Source organism: Macrobrachium rosenbergii, chromosome 52 (assembly GCF_040412425.1).
Source record: "Macrobrachium rosenbergii isolate ZJJX-2024 chromosome 52, ASM4041242v1, whole genome shotgun sequence".
Classification (NCBI taxonomy): Eukaryota; Metazoa; Arthropoda; class Malacostraca; order Decapoda; family Palaemonidae; genus Macrobrachium; species Macrobrachium rosenbergii.
This window is the reverse complement of record NC_089792.1, coordinates 28,193,671-28,213,670: the sequence shown is the minus strand read 5'-3', so window position 1 is coordinate 28,213,670 and position 20,000 is coordinate 28,193,671. Positions and strand designations below refer to the sequence as shown.

At 35.1% G+C, this 20,000-nt stretch overlaps 1 long non-coding RNA gene across 2 annotated transcripts in view; it reads right to left on the bottom strand.

The window, feature by feature from the left end:
- LOC136833913 (uncharacterized) overlaps positions 1 to 2,133 on the bottom strand; it is a 6,970-nt gene extending 4,837 nt beyond the window's left edge. Inside the window, exons 1-2 of one of the 2 annotated variants that reach the window (XR_010851623.1) lie at positions 1,962 to 2,133; positions 1,648 to 1,825 (exon numbers count right to left, since the gene is read on the bottom strand). This is a non-coding gene — a long non-coding RNA (uncharacterized lncRNA). The remainder of the gene's footprint in view (positions 1 to 1,647; positions 1,826 to 1,961) is intronic. The other variant, XR_010851622.1, reaches the window with a different exon arrangement.
- Between the last annotated feature and the right edge of the window lie 17,867 nt (positions 2,134 to 20,000).

Below are 20,000 nucleotides of genomic sequence, written 5' to 3'. Positions count from 1 at the left end.
TGTTTCGGTTTTACGACGCTTATCTAACATTGTCATTAACCAGATTTTCGGTGATGGTAAGCAATTTTCAGCATCGGTTAGTGGTTTATCGGCATCGTAAGCGGTTTATCAGCACCGCTAGCGGTTAACAACGCCGATAAGCGGTTTATTAGCGCCACGATGTCATAAACACCATTAATTATAATTTCAGCAATTTTCAGTTACTGGAGCTTGGCCAGGAATCGAAACCCCACTGTTAACCAGGGATAAATATATATGTTATTATAGCCTGTATAAATATATATATATATATATATATATATCTATATCTATATCTATATCTATATCTATATCTATATCTATATCTATATCTATATATATATATATATATATATATATATATATATATATATATAATTGTATACAGTATATATAAATAAATCTAAAAAAAACCCTTCCACTTGGTTTGCAACCCAGCACCTAGAGTAGAATATGATGGATGGTAATGTTGCTAAAAGTTCATACAACATACTGATATAGGGATATTGTGAAGGGATAGACATGTGTAATCATATTAAGGGGGGGAAGGCTGGGAGTGAAGAATGGGGAAGGCTGAGAACTTCTGCAACTGTTATCTGCTCAAAAGCAATGTCATATAATACTATTTATGTCATTTTGTTTATTACCTGTGAGTGGCTGATAATAGCTGCAACTTGCTTTGTGGCACCATTAAATGACATACTGCATTTTGAAAGTAAAGTGAAAAATAAGCCTTGAATCAAAGGTGACACACGTGCAGTCAAATATCCAGACTCACAAGTTACAGTGTTGATAATAATGCATGGTAAAACCTGGCTTAGATATACTGCATGGGGTCAACTAATAATTTTAATTCTGATTTTACTAAGGTTAAGCTTAATATACCACTAACTGATCCATTTGAGGGTTGTTCCATTACTCATTGTAAAACATGAGAAAGGAAATAAGTGCAACAAGCTCCAAGTCAATTTCAATAAATCTGTACTTATATCCATTATTAATACTGTCTTAAATAACACTTGAAGGATGTGATAAAAGACATCTAGTACTAAAGTATATACCTAAAGTAAACTACCCATCAAACTGTTCTACAGAATGTTCAACATAATAGTACATTAATCCAAAAATGGATTAAGACTTCAGGGGTCTGGTAACCTAGAGACACAGAAATGAAGAAAATATCAAAAGAAAATTTCATGGTGGTGAAAAAGACTAGCAAATACATCTCCACTAACTTTCAAATGAAAAAATATTTATTCAGTTAGCCATAATCACTGCAAAAATTAGAGCATGCTGCTGCAATACTTATAATGATGCAAGCAAATACACTTACTATAAGCAGTGATGTAACATTACCTGTTGTAAATCTAATATAAAACTGCTCAATTTCTTTGTTGTCCCAATTTGGTCACAATGAAGCATATAATCGTGTTCTCAGAGCACTCAAAAAATATGGGTAATTCATTGAGTTCATGCTTTTTCAGAATGCCAATTTCTAAACAGAGGAAAAACACTGGAATCCAACTATCAAACAATCAGTCAGACATGACTGCATAGTAAGGGTAGTTGGCCAAAGGTAGTTGTGCAAGCAGTTTTCTCCAGATGGATTATCTTTGCTTCTCAACCTACCAGAAATACCAGAGTTGTCTCCTGAAGTGCTGGCAGAGTTACCTGCATGAAGTCCAGTTTTCCTTTTCTTTCGGTTCAGTTTAGATGCCTCCGATTCAATAATGTCTACTCGCAAAATCTCCACACTTCCAGTAATTGACACATTAGCTCCCAGCTGTTCAAGGGCTCCTCCAGTCACCTAAATAAAGTGGCACATAACAATTAAATAATTGCAGCAAGGATAAATCTACTAAACATTTTTCAAACCTATTCTCAATACAAAAATAAAGTTATCTACAAAATATGAAACTAAATAATTTTCTTCAAATCTTTACCTGCTGAGTTATAACTCCAATTGCTGATAATAATGGCTCAAATATTACATGAGCCTCCAAAAACTGGGCACCTTGTGGTTCTGGAACAACGGTAGAATCTCTGATGGGGAGATGCTCTCGCTTCTCACTCCCACACTCACTAACTGGATGTAGACCACTACCCTCCTAAAAAGAAATTGGGATTGCTATGACCACTCACAGTTAATGCACTGTTACTCCTGCTAAATAAAAATACATGATCTAAAATGTAATGATACCAACCACACATTAGTCTATATATCCAATTCATAACATTAACTGGGTGCCTAATAGCTATCTGAACTTACAAAGCAGTGGTTAGCAGTGGATCAATGGGCTGTGCACCTCTATTCTCAGGGATATCTCCAGTCTCATAGGCAAATATTCTCATTCTTTGGCAATGTGGACCAATACTAATCAACAACAGGAAAGATTGGAATAACACTAGTCACAAAAAATAAGCATTTTCTCACATACAAACGTCTGTCTTGACATAACCTTACATTTACCTATGAAGTATGCAACTGCATGCACAACTAGAAAATATGCAGTTCCTGTTGAACCAGGTAGCAAGTGATTTCTCATTAGTCAAGGCTTCTACTTAGCAAAGGCAAGACCTCTTACATTTATCACTAAACTTACTCAATATTAACCTTCATTCCAAAACATCCTGTAAGGAACAACCACCTACAGTGTGCCTTGCATGGCACACTATAGGTAGTGCTAAAGTTTTTTATAACTTCCATACAGCAACCATCATTTCTGTTTTTTTTTATTTTTCCATCCATTCTACTGGCCTCTTCCTATCTAACTGTCAAGCCTTTTTAATGTGACTTGCTTCAATTTTCACCTCTAACTAAACAACTGCTATGTGAACCTAAAATATGTTATAATATGCCAATCTAGAATAGAAAACATCTACAACCTTATCATAATGCAATGTTTTGTTTGCCCTGGACCTAAAACTGGTTCAAAATATGTTCTTTTTGTTATAAACATATCACTGCCCTGGGTATCTGATTATCTACTTAAGCAGGAAGGTGACAGAAGTAAACAATTATGACAACACCTGCTATGAAGGTGAGACTCTACTAACTTTGTAGGGCTGATCAAGAAGCTGACTGAATGGAAAAAAATGGCTAACAACCTGTACGGAAGTTAAGAGCTGAAGTCCAACTAGACACCAGGAAACAAGTAGCCATCTTACAGTAAGAAAGCAGTGAGTCAAAATGGGAGTTGAGGAAGGAAGCATTTATCCAACTATCCAACTGGTGAATACCACACGGCACATAGAAAATACCGAAGTATTTGATGGAAACAAAAGAGACAGATAAGAGGGTTGAATGTCATTTGTACGTCACAGAAGATCTAACTTGCTTAACAAATAATTTGTTTTAAAGATGCTAATTAGCCAATGCAAAAACTTAGTGATCTTTTAATTTCAGAGTGAGGGCCTTCTCTTAGACAAATGAACTGGGCTTTTTAATAGCTTCTTTACATAAAGAGGCTAGTGCCCTACTGCAGACAAGACAATGAAGAATGGAAGAGGTGACACATTCAACTGCAATGGGATTACAAAACCTAAAGGCAAAGATATTTTTAATTCTGATAAAGCACAGGAGCAACCTACATCTGCAAGTCTTGACTATGTCCGAAAGATAGCTAACAGAACAAGATACCATAGAATCATATGAGAGATGTAAATTTTTGCCTTGGCAAGGATGTCAAGTGAAATGAGAAACCAAATAATGACCATTACTGGTGTGCATTACAAACGCTGAATACAAGCAGCTTTCTACCATAATAAGCCGACTTTGATTTACTAAACAGACTTTCCAATGAGGCTTATGAGTACACTTACAAGACTTCATAACACATATGTACAGGTCTAAGAAGGAAGACATTTCTGGAAGTTCCCAAGGGTGTGGAAAAGAACACACATTCCAATCCATCATGTTTGGGATGGATGGCAGCAAAAGCTGAGAAGTTTCTTGCCAAGCAATGCCAAAAGGCCATTGATCTGTAAACCAAATGAATAAATAAACAATAAGAATAGTGTTCTGTGTTTTGACTACATCATCAACTATCTCTCTCACATTTCCACCTTTATTGCACATTTCTCTCACGTAACCCCTGTTTATGTACTTAATTGTATTAGGGCAATAGTACATGAAAAATGTGAATACATGGATAAGTTTGCAAAGAAAAGACTGAACTACATAGCATGTATGAGAGAGAGAGAGAGAGAGAGAGAGAGAGAGAGAGAGTATAGAGAGAGAGAGAGAGAGAGAGAGAGAGAGAGAGAGAGAGTTTATCTGTTTATCTCTTTAATTCTGACAACAACAAATTTATTTTTGCTTCTTGTCTTCCAAAGATGTACCTTTACTACATATCTTTAAAACGCACACAGACAAACAGCATCTTTTCTGAGAGAGAGAGAGAGAGAGAGATAAGGGCTGAACTAAGTATCTATTTATCTATCTATCTATCCATTTCTCACATTCTACCCTTTGCACCCATCTTTTGAGAGAGAGAGAGAAGAGAGAGAATATCTCCTTACAATATCAAAAGATTGAGAAATCCATGAGCTTCCGACAAACTGTCAAGTAAATTGACATTTACCCTCCCCCTCCTTTCTCAAGTTGAGGATAAAAGACTGGGAATCACTGTTTTTGTTTAAAATATTTAAAAATTTACTACACAAATGCATTGAAATTATCATTATTATTATTATTTAATCTTATTAATCCTATTAATATTAGTACTTATTAGGTAAATCATTTATCTTATCATACTAAAGAAACATATGTACATATTACATGTCAGAAAAAATTCTCTCATCTAAATAAGAGAGAGAGAATGATTTGGATTTTAATGTTATTAATCTTATTAGGCTTAATATTAATATTCTGAATATTAGTACATACCATAAATCATTACTTTATCATAAAATGTACCCTCTAAAATACTTATACTATCATCCCTGAAACATTGTATCATTTTTCTATAATTTCAATAGTACTTTAATATAATTTAATATTTCAATAGTATCAATTCTGAGCATCTATCTTCGCTAATGAGGTTGGTCCATCCTTGAATTGAGGCAGAAAACCAGTTTCTCTCTCTCTTTGAGTTACGTATTATTTAATCTTAGAGTATTATTATTATTATTATTATTATTATTATTATTATTATTATTATTATTATTTAATGCTATTAATCTTAATAATATTTGAAAAGTAATAAATAATTTTTTTATCATAAAAAATTTATTTAGTCATGAAAACATCCAAAATACACTAATTAGTGAATATTTCGCGATGAAAAAGTCCCCAAATTGTCGAATTTTTCGCAAATAATTTATACATATGTTCCACAGAAAATCCCGCGAATTGTGAGACCGTGAATATTGCGGTTTACTGTATGTGTGTATATATTCGGTCTAGCGATTCGCTGACTCACCTATTCGCAGAGATTTCTCCATGGAACATATATCGCATTATTCGCTGAAAATTCGCCCATCCACAGTATTTTTCACTGAAAATATTCACTAATTAATGTATTTTCATCTCATTTTTTCATGACTAAATGCACTTCTGTGATAAAAACTATTAAAATATTTGAGCGTGATAATTTACCTTACGATAATTCCGATTTTGCAATGGGGGTGCCAATTAATACGATACGACAATATTTATAAAATATTTGAAATTTCCAGCAGGCACAGGCAGCAGCATAATCAGGCAGTGAGAGAGACCAAATTAGATAGACAACTTTCTCCTCTCTTTATCTTATCTTCTAAGTTAAAAGTAAAAGAGAAATGATAAAGTATTGTTAGTAACATTATACTCTTGCGTAAATGCGTACAGCCATAAACAACCGACCAAGAAACTGTTGTTTTGCCTATAACTGAATCAGATTTAACAGCCATTTACCTGGTGTTTCAACCATCATATGGTAGGTTATAGCGCAAATGACGTTAAGTAGAATAGGACCGATATATTTTTACATTATACCTTATTTGGTATGGATAAAAAGATCATCAAGGAAATATACTGCTAAATTTAAGCTGCAAGTTATAGCTGGAAGCTGCAGAAACAATGTTCAAGCTGCTAATGACTATACTGTAAATTATCATGCATCGGCAACATGGATGAATTCTACTGTAATTAAAATTGGAGAAATATTTTAATCAAAACACTGGGCATGAAAAGAACATAGTTACTGTACCTATTTTTATGCCAATAAACGATAAATACGTAAAGCTTCGTATTATGATGACATCAGCGAAAATAGCGAGCGGAATCTTGATTTTTACACACAAAACAAAATGCCCTGGCCATAAATCATCTATTAATGAAAATAATAGATAAATTAATTTTCACTTTTGCTTTAGTTATATTTCAACTCAAAAACACTTTGTAAAGTATAACGAAAAATAAACTTGCCCCATATATACATAAAGTATCTGGATATTCATTTACACTAACTAGAAGCAAGAAAAGCACTCTGAACTGAGTTAAATGCGGCGAAATAAAAACCGCGTAAACGATTTCCAAACCAAAACACTGATCGCTATGCTCGCAATTTATAATACAAAAGCAATATAAGAATATATACAATATTATTGGATACAGTGAATTAACCCTTAGTGGACGGATTGAGCCTCAGTGTGAAGTAAAACAGGTTTTGGGAGGTGGGCCAGATTGAGCTGAAGTGTGAAGCAGAACACGCACCACTGTTATGGTAATAATGATTCCGGAAACAAGGTGCAGTGCTTCTATATGCTGTAAATTCACTAATGGCAACTTTTATATACAGACGTGAGAGTTTGGCCAGTATCAGTAATCTTTGACTTCAAGGAAAGTACTGCATCTCTCTCTCGAGTCTTTTTGTAAATTTGTTTGTAAATATCTGAAAGGGTTGCTGTTCTTTTCGTTTTGTCTTTTTTATGATAGTATGTCGGTTGTAAATGTAATTTTACAAAGAAAATTGAAAGAAATATTAGAAAAGCATAAAAGTAAAAAAAGTTACAGAATCTTCCTTCTCGTAAATTTACGTGAATATTTCACAACAAATATGCCAAAAATTTGACAACTGAGTGCCAGTGTCTGTTTCTTCAACTGAATCTCTCAATTCCTTTTCAAGATTGTCATCTCCACACATGAATCCCTTGTAAACGCCTAGTATGTGTAGTTCCCTCATGAATTATGTTCAGTGAATTAATAAATTTGTGATCAATGATATATAGTGAAACACCCCTCCATTGTGATAAATCATTGCAAGTGAGAGAACCTTTTCATGTACGAATTCTTATCTGGGAAATCTATTTCCAGAGACTGGTTATCTTGTCCCTTGTGTTTTGCCACCTACCACCTTGAGAATCGTTGCCTTAGAAGATTGCTAATTCCACCTTGCCATTGGCAAGCCAATTTCTGAACTGTTAATCATTGCAACCAGAGAACCATTTTGTGTTATTATTGTGAAAAATACTACTGCATGTTGAAAGCCATTTACCTGTAATTTTGGTATAAGATACTTGCTGCATTCCTTTTACTGGGTTACATTCCAGTCGGAATTTACTCTATTTTAATTGTTAACTGTAACCTTGGTTGTAAATTACGTGTGCACTTATTTTGCTGATTGCAAACCAGCCAAGATTCAATCTACTTTGCTTGGCGACCTTCCCTTTTTTGTGTTAAATGTAATAAGATAGTAAGTTATCCCTTTTGTTACATGTGCTTACATATTTGGGTCTGGGTAATTGGCCTATAAGGCAACTCTCCATTAATATTCATTTTAATTAGCTAAAACCCACCAAATATGTAACAGTGTACGACCTTGCCGAAAATTACTGGTTAATTTGTGAAAAATAACATTGCTAGACAGTAGGCCTTTGATGTGACGAACTTGGAAATAAAAATTAAGTCAATTAAATTGATTTCACAAGGCATAAATAAAATACAGGTTGGACAGAACTGAGGCAGAGACAACAGGTAAAAGATTACTACTGTTATACTAGTAAGATTGCGTTAAGAACGAATTTTTAAGTATTTGAAATTTGCCTTGTTTGCGAGTGATGTCTGGCAACTAGGCTATACCTGAGTGAGCCAGCCAGTGGAGTGACGTCAGTAGATGTCCACCCATGGCCCCACACCCCAGCTCTCGATACCATCGTGAATTTTGTTTGCCATTCCATAAGTAACGTAAATTCATTATTGATGTTTAAGTAATTTGCATATATGCATCTGCATGAATCATTCCATCAGAAAAGTTTGTGCTTTCTCTGCTTGTATCGTAGAAGTATTAGGACGAGGTCGTGCATTTGTTCGCGTGACATCTCGAGAGCAGCAGACGGTAAGTGGCTCCTACACACCGTTCCCAGCAGTCTGTCAGCTGTTGGGGTCACATGATTCGGGAGGCCCCATTTTGAATTCAGTCTATTTGTAAAAAATTCTCCACGTGACCTGTCACGTCAAAACACAGGCACGACCTTGAGACGGCCATTTCAATCACTGTCACTCCTCACACACGCTGACGAGCGTTTTCCCATTCCTATTCACACACATACCAAATGTAAAATCTTGCATAGTAAATTGAAAGTCTTTTCCGAATTTATTAAAGCCACAGGAACTAGAAAACACATTTCATTCTAACTCATGAGAGCGGAGTCTAGTTAATTTTGTTAAGGGGTAATGAGTCGTTCTTATACAATGTATGCTCCCAGTCTGGAGAAAGAGAGAGAGAGAAACTCCAATATTCTTGTAAGTACAGAAATTATTCCATACTTTCAGCTACTCTGAACAATCAGTTTTAGTTTTTATATTTCCTTTTAAGGCCAATGATTTGTTTTTAGTCTGGTGTCTAGACAAACAGTAGCTTACCTGATACCTCAACTTCACATATTAGACCCTGGGGTTGTTGTTGGAACCATATTTTGGGAATAAATGGGTCTTGTATTCCATGTAATACAATAACTCAAAGAAAAAAATAAATACAAGTAATATGTTACAAAACATGAACCTAAAAATATTAATGCAGGGATAATTAAATATAGTATAATAAACTTGTATAAAACTAAAAAAATCAATCAACATGTATTCTGAAAAGAGATGATAAGATCTCTTAATAATAAATACAAAAAGGTTTATATAAAACTTAAGGATCAAACAAAAACAAAATACATCTGGCTCTTGGTTAACATGCACGGGAATAAGAAAATATGACAGGCTTGATAGGATACAAGCTAGTAAAATTAGGCTTCAGCCATCACCAACCATCACTTCAATAATTCTAACAACTATTAAACATTTGGTTTGTTTAATTTTGTGAAAATCAGCAAGTCTTACCACATAAAATAATGAATAAATTTCTACATCACACCAGGACTGGATCCAGAACCTCTCAGCCAGTAGATAAGTTCACCAGTAATTATTTGTGAACTTATCTACCATCTGAGTCTTCTACCTTTCATCCTAATTTGAGGTGGATATTTACACACAACTGTATCCCTTTTAAAAATTAAAAATGATAATATAAATAGAGACATGAATGTATAATATATATATATTATATATATGTATAATATGTATATGTATATGTATATATATATGTATATATATATATATATATATATATATGTATATATATATATATACATATATATATATATATATATATATATATATATAGGATATTACCTGAGAAAAGATTACTGTAGGTAATTAGTTGCATCTGTTGCATGAGTGTACTCCTGCTGTCGCACCATCAATTATACAAATCATCATGATCCTTCTCACAACCAATTCCAGGTGCTCGGCCTGGCGTTCCTATAGCAGATCCACCACCACCCTCTAGACTTGATGATGATACATGATCAGAGCCTGAGCTTCTACTACCTCTGCTTCTTTCTTCTCCACGACCACCTCGGTGTTGGTGGCTGCCACGAAGAAAAGCCAAATGACCTCCCAAGTTTCCAGCCAGTTTTGGAAACTGGAATCTAAAGCATATCAAATACATCATAAATAACTTGAAAATGGCATGTGATAATACCTACTACAGAATAAAGGTATAAAACTTGGTTTTAAGTCAAATTAATCTTTACCACTCTTAACAAATGTGGAGAGAGTTGCATTTTGTACAGTTCTTTCTACCACAACATAATAGTACAAGGTAACACTACAATTCATAAAATGTCAATATTGTTTGCCATAAAAATTACTCAAAATGGTTCAAGTGTGCATGAAAATATTCAGTAAATGGTCATCTTTATCAATTTGAAACAAATACATGATATGTAATCTGTCTAATGGTACCTAAACCTCTTTTTTTTACTTGGCTGAAAGCCATATTTAAAAAATGCTCATGGTTCTTCATAAATATGAGAAGCTGGATGGAATTAAGATCCTTATCAAAACTGATGTTTTATGCAAATTGTGATACCAATAACTGTAAACCCAAGTTTATCATAACAGAGAAAATGCAAAATATACCTCTTGCTTCTAAATTAAAATATTATATTATCCAATATTCACTGGATATGAGGGAGAACAATATAAATAGGAAACAATGCAAGGAAAGGTAGGGTCTCTACAATGTCTTAATCACAGTCACTTTACCAATAATACAGACAAGTAACACAAAAAAGTACTGGTAACAATTACACATATCACCCTTTCCTATACACAAACATTGTCCAACACATGTTTAAGTGAGAACAGAAGCTTATTGTTGTGACTTGCAAAGAACACCAAGGAAATTATGCTATAAAAGTATATGCTCTGTAGCATGTAAATGAAAACCTTTAAAATGGTATGACCTCTAGTTAGTATCTGTAACTCAAATTTATCATTGTTATGAGGTAATTTAATAAGAGCATCTAATCATATAACTAAGATTGGACAGTTATGAGAGAAGAGACCACAGGTAACCATGCATTTTTGAGACCCAGAGAACATATTTGATAGAGTATCAAGGGAGGTAATGTTATAGTGTCCAAGAAAGAGGAGTGCCAGAAAATTTAGTTAGGCTGGTTGAAACAATGTACAAAAGAACAACGATAGCAATGGTGAAACAAGTCCAGTTATGTATCTGTAAAATTATACCTAAAAATAAAGCTAAACAGACCTTTTAAGAACCTGGACGTAGAGATTCACGAAGGCTCTCTGTTCAGCTTTACCGTATTTTTAAATGTATTTGTACAGATAGATAACTGCAGATTTGTTTCTCCATTTTAAGATTCATGCTACTATGGGTATTTTTTTAAAATAGTAATAATAACAGCCTGTGAAAAAACAGAAATGTTGGTGAGTTAGAGTTGGTCTGCACCTAGCCCATTTCTGTTTGTACTGGTAATGGATGTATTAAGTGAAGTGATTATGAATGAAAATCTATGGGCATTTTTACATGCTGATATTCTGGTGATTATTGTGGAGACTGAAGAAGAATTGCAAAGACAGGTAAGAGAATGGCAGAAATCTCTTGAATGGGGGGGTATGAAGGTCTATGTTGGTAGAACTGAGGTTATGGTGTCCAGCAAGCCTGGAGGGGATAAGTTATTTATCCAAAATAGAAGAGGCCTAGATTTAAAGCAGGTAGAGGTCTACTTAAAGCCAAAAGGGAGAGTGGGAAACTGAGGTTGAAAGTAGAATAAAAGCAGCTTGGGGGAAATGGAGGGAGGTGGCAGGGGTACTGTCAGATAAAGAATGCCAAGTGATAATGTATGATTAAGGAACATACATTAAGAAGGAAGGCCACATGCTGGAGCAAACACACATAAGGATGTCATGGTGGATTTTGGGAATCTTACTGCATGAGAAGCTGGAAAACAAGAAAATAGGAGAGGTGCCAGGCTGGTAGGAGTTACTGATATGATAAAAGAGTCAATGTTGATATGGTGTGGGTAGGTGGTAAGGATGACTGAAGAGGAAGGAATGAAGAGAGCTTGGGTGGAACGTGTTAGGAGGTTCACAGTCAAGAGGGAAACAAAGCTTTAGATGACATGAAAAAATGAAGATTTGGAGAAGAGTTTAGAGGAAGAACATGATTTTGATAAAAGACAGCTGGAGAAGATGCATCAAAGTAACCAAGCCCTTTGGTTAGAGGCAAGACGTGGGGATAAAGTCGACCAAAGAGAACACATGAAAAGTACAAGGCAGAAAGCAATATAGCTAGCTCAAAAAGATTGCATTTAAAAACTTTTAGTAAAATGTGCAGTCTCCAACGGAGGTCTGCTCTTGTAATTCACCTTTTGACAACTTTGACACTTTTGAAAAAAAAAGAAAAGATACAGAAGCAGAAAGGAACTTGAGATGATATATTCAAGACTCAAGTTTGTCTTGACATACTTCAACTGTAATCATAGCAATGATGAAGGCCACTCAACAGTGGATCTAAAAATTAAGATATTAGAGCAGTGTGACAAACATGCATGTTCAGTATAGGGCAAATTCTAACTCCATTTATACCTATATAAATAGGAAGACAATCTTGGATAGGCTCTCTTGAAAAAATGAATGACATTTCCATACTAAATAAAATATCGGAAGGAAAAGAAAAAAGATGAGGAAAAAGTGGAAGACCTCTTTAGTGCTATTCCAACTCTATAAAATGTAAATTATACTATGCAAGATGAATTACTGGAAGAAAATGCCAACAACCAAAGTCTTAGGAGGAAGAGGAGGGTCACAGAGGGTTGTGTTTTTAGTGAGGAGAGACAGGATGTGTGCAGAGGATTGGAATGTTTGCTTAACTTACATGCACATCATGAGCAGTAATGTTTGAGGGAGCTATTCATTCATAGAGGCATAATGTGAAGGATGTATGGTATAGAAGATGATCTGTATGCAATACAGCTGGACCAATTCATGTCTTTCAAGTGTGAGAGGCCTCTACCAATCATACTAAGACTGTGCATGACACACGCTTCTCTTCGGCACTTGCGCTATGTGACTTGAGAGATTCAACATCGTCACTCTTCATAGGAATTCCTTTGCATGAAATTATCCACTGGGTTGTTATTTTCTTATTCAATTTATTTCTTTAGCTCTATTTCATCAACTTTAACTTTTTTGAGTTCAGTTTTGGATTAAATTATGTAATTTTGTCCTATGTCCTATCTCAGAAGTATAGTCATTAAATAAATCATTCATTGTAAATACTGTACAGATATAGGATAAAATTTCCACTTCAAATAAAATTACCAATCACAAAATGAAATTAATTTCTATAAAAAAAGAGGAAAATTTCATTACAGATGAAGCTGTTCTAAATGCTCTGCTCTGAAGCAAACACTGAATTAACCCAATGAAAAGAGCTAAATGAGGGCTACAACAATTTTGGTATTAAAAAATTTGTAGTATTTACTTCCATCTTTTATACTTAAAACTAAAAATCATCATCAGTTCATAACATAAAGGCATTTTTTACATGCGAGGTAAAAAGAAATGCAGATAAAAATTTGTGTTCAATAGTTTTCAACAGTAGGCAAGAAAATATAACTCTAGTCAATCACAGGCATGACAGATAATAGGCACACACACCCCTTTCTCTCTTTGATAATTATTGTTAACATGCATGAAGCCAGTGTTTCTGCAAGTAAGACTGCACCACAGTTGTATCCATTGGTGGATACAGCAGGAAAGAGCAAGAGGAAACAGATAATCTTCACAGCAGTGGACAGCCTAGATCCACAGCTGTTCAAAAAGATTGACAGATCAATGAGGTTTATTGCAGAAATTACCTGACAAATGCAGTTGCACTTAGGAGAGAGTGTCAACTCGTAGTTAATGCTACGAAAATCCACAAGAGTTTACACAAGACCAATATACATCATCATATTCCTGCTCAGAAATCACTGCAGATGGAGGATGCACTTTGCAAATACCATTCAGTAGAAGAAGAATTTTGGAAGGGTTATCTTTAACGATGAGAAAAATTTCATTACAAATTGGGGACTATTTAATCTCAAAATGCTAAAACTTTAAAGTTTGCTAAAACCGAGACTGAAAGTGAAAATATTTCATAGCAGCAGTTAAATAAAGTGTTTGTGAAAACTGAACTAGAAAACTGACAATGGAAAAGGGAAGCCTACATGGAGCCCAAGGATTTTATATGAAGCTGATGCTGTTCATCTAAAAATAAATCAATATCTGTGAATAATCTTGCATGACTTTACCATATCAAGTGTCCTTTCCAGGTAAAAACCGAGTAACTGCAGCTCTTTGGGGATGAATGGCTGCTGGCAATGTAGGGGAGCTAATTGAAGTAAATGAACAGCTAAACAGCTCCAAGTATGTTGAAATACTGTTAAAAGTTTTGATTCCATTGGTGAGTGTGGGGTGATCCAAAGCAGAACCAATGCATGTGGCAATGAACAATTCTTAAATCCAAAATGCCAAAAGATGATTTTTTTTCCTTAAAAATATATTTCTAATTCTAGTAATTGGTTCTACAAAAGATTTTAAATTAATACAGTCCACATAATTTTCAAAAACAAAATAGCCTTTATATATGACGGTATCCTCTAATATTTAATACTGTAGACCAACACTTGGCTCTTGTTAGATGAATATCACTGACTTTCAATATATGCAAAATATCTTCGGTATTTACATCTGGAAGCCCATCATTTTGTCTGTCAGGCTATAAATACATAGAAAAATGGAAAAATCTAGATATTATCCTGACACCAAAGATTAGCACTCTCCTCTGGCTCTGTTTAGCATGCAGGTCACCAACTCCATGAGTTGCCAGTAGTGTTAATTTACAGTACCTGAAGTGCTTGTACAAAAGATTCTGAAAAATTTCTTTATAACTGTACATGTACAGTTGGGAGCCAGCATTCATCACCTTGCCCTCACAGTTTCCTTTTTTTTATTAAGTTATCCCACTCCTTCATGTTTCTGTTATTCAGTTTTCACTTCTTGTCTGAATGGGTAAACTGTAATATTTGGTGTGTCTCAGTTTTTCACAATACGACCTATTACCGTTGGGTCTCTGTTAATTTTCTGTAAATTGTGGGGACCAAGGTGAGATTTTTGTGTAAGCCCTAGTTTTATTTACTTATTCTGTCTGTTTCATCCTGTGGCTTCCTTGTATTTGTTAGCATGCCTGTAAGGGTCTGCCTTGGTGCTTGAAACACACCATATCTCTTGTGTCAGTCTAGCTGGAATCAACAATCTTCTAATCAACTAATGTGTGATAGATGCTGCGAGTCACTGGGTCTTCTCTGCCTAGAATAAACTGCATATGCACCCAACAATTAAGTCTAATGTCTCTTTGGACTCCACTTCTTCTAAATGTGCCTGTATGTCTCCCTCTCCAAGTCTGTCTATCAAGGAAGGTTTTTCTTCTGAAAATGCCTCAGCACTTAATAAGCGTCCTCTCTAAACACCACCTCACAAACAACATTCTACTGAAATGAAGGAGGCTTGGGGACCCTCAGAAGATTTGTCCTTCCTCTTGGAAGGAAAATTCTGAAACAACTCCAATCTGTCTACTGCTTGCCTCAGCCAGATCCAGCAACAGGATGATGAATAAAATGCATCAGCTATGGAACACTCACAACACCTTTGCCTTTCTCCCTTTGGTCTCCTCAGGTAGGTATTAGTAAAACTGCAGACACTGACAAACATTATGATGACCCTCACCACTCCACTATGGCCCCATACAGCAGTTTTCACTGAGCTACTAAGCAAACCCAGGGTCTTCCGTTTTGGAGGAAACTTCTGAAGCAAACCCAATTTCACAGGTTTAACGATCAGCTGGAGGCTCTTCATCTCTATGAAAGAAGGTTATCCACTGGAGAATAAGAGAGAGAGAGAGAGAGGCGTATTGAAGGTTGCAGCCCCTTTAATCATAGCATTGTGCAGAATTTCAAAGAATAACTCTTGCCAATGAAAATGGGTGAAGTTTGTAACTTGGTGTGACACAAGGAATATGCCTACACTCAGTGACTCTCCCTCTGAATGCTGATTTCTTCGTATTTCTCTTATATCAAAAGAGATCATCCTTATCTATAACCAAAGATTACAGAATGGCCCTTCTTTGTGAAATCACTTATTTTGGTTTAGGCGAGTATCATTCACAATATTTTCAACCTGATGTGTCACTTTGTACAATATATCCATAAACCACCTATAAAACCTATGAACTAGTTTTGGAAAGCCTGACCAGACCTCCTTAAAAACCACCTCTGGAATCACTCTTCAGTGCTTTAGACCTTAAAATTGTTTCTTTTACCTTTCTCCTCCTTGAACCATGTCAGCTGACTCTGTGCCTTCTCTAGAGCTATTACACTCTCAAGAACTGTCAATTGGTGCCCAAGACTTGAAAGCTGCTCCTTGTGCTATCCCGACCTTTGCTGCCTCTTCTTCTATGAGAGAGGATCACTCTCAAACATTTGGATGTTTGGATGTTTTCTCTTTTGGTCAGATTGTCACAGTGAGTCAAGTATTACCAGTGGGGGAGGGAGCATCCATCTTTATTTTCATCTACTTCATAATAGCTTTGTCTCCTAATTGCCATCCTTGCATTCCTAGGGCGCATGGTTTTAAGGGTTACCTGCCTTGTTCTTGCAAGCTACTTGAGTAAAACCCTCTGTTTTCCATACCCAAGGTCTGCACAGATAGCCTTCCTGAAGACTGATTCTGTTTCCCTTTCTTCAATTCCCAACCTTCTGCATTCCTTGAATGGTATGGAGCTCTTAATCCTCTTTCCTGAATTACTAATCAGGCAACATATGATTAGTGGGGTTGTGATTAAACAAACAATACCTTAATAAATAGAAAGACAATATTAAGAAAACAAAATGTGTCTTTTCATATAAACCTGAGTGAGTACCCTCCTCCCTTCCCTGCACTATGGTGGATCAGTTTTTTATTATTATTATTATTATTTATCATTATTATTATTATCATTATTATTATTATTATCATTATTATTCAGGAAATGAAACCTATTCATATGGAAAAAGACAACCGGGGCCACTGACTCGAAATTCAGGCTTCCAAAGAATATGGTGCTCATTAGGAAGTAAAAGAAGGTAAAGGGAAATACAGAAAAAAAAGAGCTTATTAAAAAGGAAAAATAAATTACTAAATTAATATATATATAAAAATATATTAAAATGCAAGAAGAATAGTACAGTATTAGGGTAATAATGCGCTGCATCTCTGCTTGAACTTTTGAAGTTCCAATTGCACAACATCCTCTGGGAGGCTATTCCACAGTCCAATGGTGTGCGGAATAAAGGACAGCTGGAACTCAGAAGTTCGACAGCGATGCACATTTCCTACACATTGGTGCTGCTGTTCAGCGAATCTGGTTGCTCTCGTCAGGAAATGCGGATCAGGGATCAATTGAAAATGTGAAAGATCTCTGTTGAAATACAACTTATGAAAAACTGACAAACAAAGAGACCATCCATAAATGGTCCAAGAATAACTGCTAATGTTAGGAAACAGAAACCTACCACCAAGAACCACTTTATCCAAAAGAGACAAATATCTGGCAGAAACAGACATCCCATTAGAGAACAGATTCTAGTAAAAGAAGGGCAAATGACCTAAAACAGGTTTTCACTTGTTTTATCATAAGCATAACAACACAAACCAAAAGGAGTTGTAGCAAGTTCTCCAACACCAGAGAACGAGTTTGTACATTTATACATATGCTAGGCACATGATTGTGTTTATCTTTTGGGTTGTAAAATAAAAAATGAGAAAATACAGTAAAAACATAAATAAGATGAGTTTATGTGTTCATACATACACTAGGTATATGGTTGCATTTATCTTCTGGGTTGCAAAAAAAAAAAATTAGAAAATGCAGGAAAAATACAAATGAGAATAGCATAAAATATCAATAAAAAAAATCATAAGCATAACAACACAAACCAAAACAAGCTGTAGCAACTTCTCCGATGCCAGCAAATGAGTTTGTGTTCATACATACAGTACCTACACACGATTGCATTTATCTTTTGGTTGTAAAAATAAGAAAATGAGAAAATACAGTAAAAATATACATGAGAATAACGTAAAATATAAATTAAAAAATTATAATAATAACAACACCAACTAAAACAAGCTGGTGCAATTTCTCTGGCCCCAGTGAATGAGTTTGTCCTTTCATATGTATGCTAGGCACTCAACTGTGTTTACCTTTTGGTTTTTAAAAATAAAAATGAGAAAATAAAGTAAGAATATCAATAAAAATAGTGTACAATATAAATTTAAAAATCATAACATAACAACACAACCAAACAAGCTGTAGCAAGTTTTCCGATGCCAGCATATGAGTTAGTGCACTTGTACTTACTTACAGTATGCACACGATTGCGTTTATCATTCGAATCTTAAAAATTAAAAATTATAAAATCCAGTAAAAGTAGAGATGAGAATGGTGTACAATATAAATTTTAAAAAATCATAGGTGTGACAACACAAACCAAAACAAGCTGTAGCAAGTTCTCAAATGCCAGCAACGCAACTGAGTTTGTGCATTTGTACGTACCCTATTCACACGATTGCTGTTATCTTTTGGGATGTAAAAATAAAAAAATATGAAAATACAATAAGAATATAAATGAGAATAGCATAAAATAAATTTTAAAAATCCAAGATGAAGAAAATGGGAATTCTGATAGCCCTTCACCTAACATGTAAATGTGCTTAGTTGCAAATTCTAGATCTTCAACTTGGGAACAGCAGTGATGAACTTTCTTGTGTAAGCCAACAGAATTTTCAGTACTATTTATTTTGCCTATGCTTCATTAAAATTTCACTCGATTTTCATATAATATTTCTTTCTTCCTTATTAACAAACTTGTACTGATTTACAGGGTATTTTAAATGTAGGATGAGGTGGTTAAATGTTGGGTTAAGTGTGTTCTACCTAACCAGTCAGTAATCCAGGAAAATTACTAATCAAGTGATGGTCGACCTGTACAAGAGAACTCCTTGAGATTGGTTGGTCTGATTTATGGAGCCCTGGAAGGACCATGACAATGTAAGTCCTTTGAGGACTTACAGCTGGCACCTAAAACAGGTTTTTCCGATGTCAAAACCTGTTTTTGATAGATTTACCTATTAAACAATTCATCCAAAAGAACATCCTGAAGGGGCAGAAATAACTAATAACATAACTAAATATATAACCGTGTAAAACACAAGCAGAAACTCACTGCTAAGGCCATATGAATACAAAAAGGCCAAACATGGCCATGGCGCAGCGACGGATGACCGCCAGAGTTATTTAACCCGTAATTATTGAATTAAAGGTCAAATAAGAAGCCTCAAAAACAAAAAACCCCAAAAGAAGATGGTACTTAACTTGGAAGAAGAGAATTCCTGAACGGATGACATGCTGGATACGAAAAAATGCTCAAAAAAGCAGCACAAGAGAAAGATACAACGATCTAAAGCAGCGTGCTAAAATGGAATGAGACTAAGGTGGCGGCCGAGGTGTTGGTTGGCTGGGCGATGGGCGTTGGATATGCGACGGCCCCTCACTTTCCGGGGTTTTTTGAGATTGGGAATCTCTACAGGGCAGAGGCCTGTGGCAGTGGCAACACACTCACCCTTTGTGTATACCGACATCTATTTTGATTAATAGATGAGCGAACTGGGGGTAGTAACCCCAGCATTCCTGATAGCTTTTTTCTCTGGTATTTTTAGCAATACTTATACCTAGAAATATGTGCTTAATGGATATTTCACCGGGTGACACAGGTCGAACCCAGAAATAGATTTTTCCTTTGTCAAAATCCCTTTTTTTCTTCTCTAACAACTGATCTCTTCTTTCTGTTTTACTGTTATCTTCCATAACTTTTTTCAAACAAACACCATATTCTTTGGAAGCTTAAATTTCAAGTCAGAGGTTAAGTCAATAGACCTCTTCCATATGAAGAGGGGTTTATCTTCTGAAGAAGAAGAAGAAGAAGAATGTAACAGTTTTAGAACAAAAACCTGATTCACATACTCTTCAGTCCTAAACCCCACACTATTCTCATTTCATTCT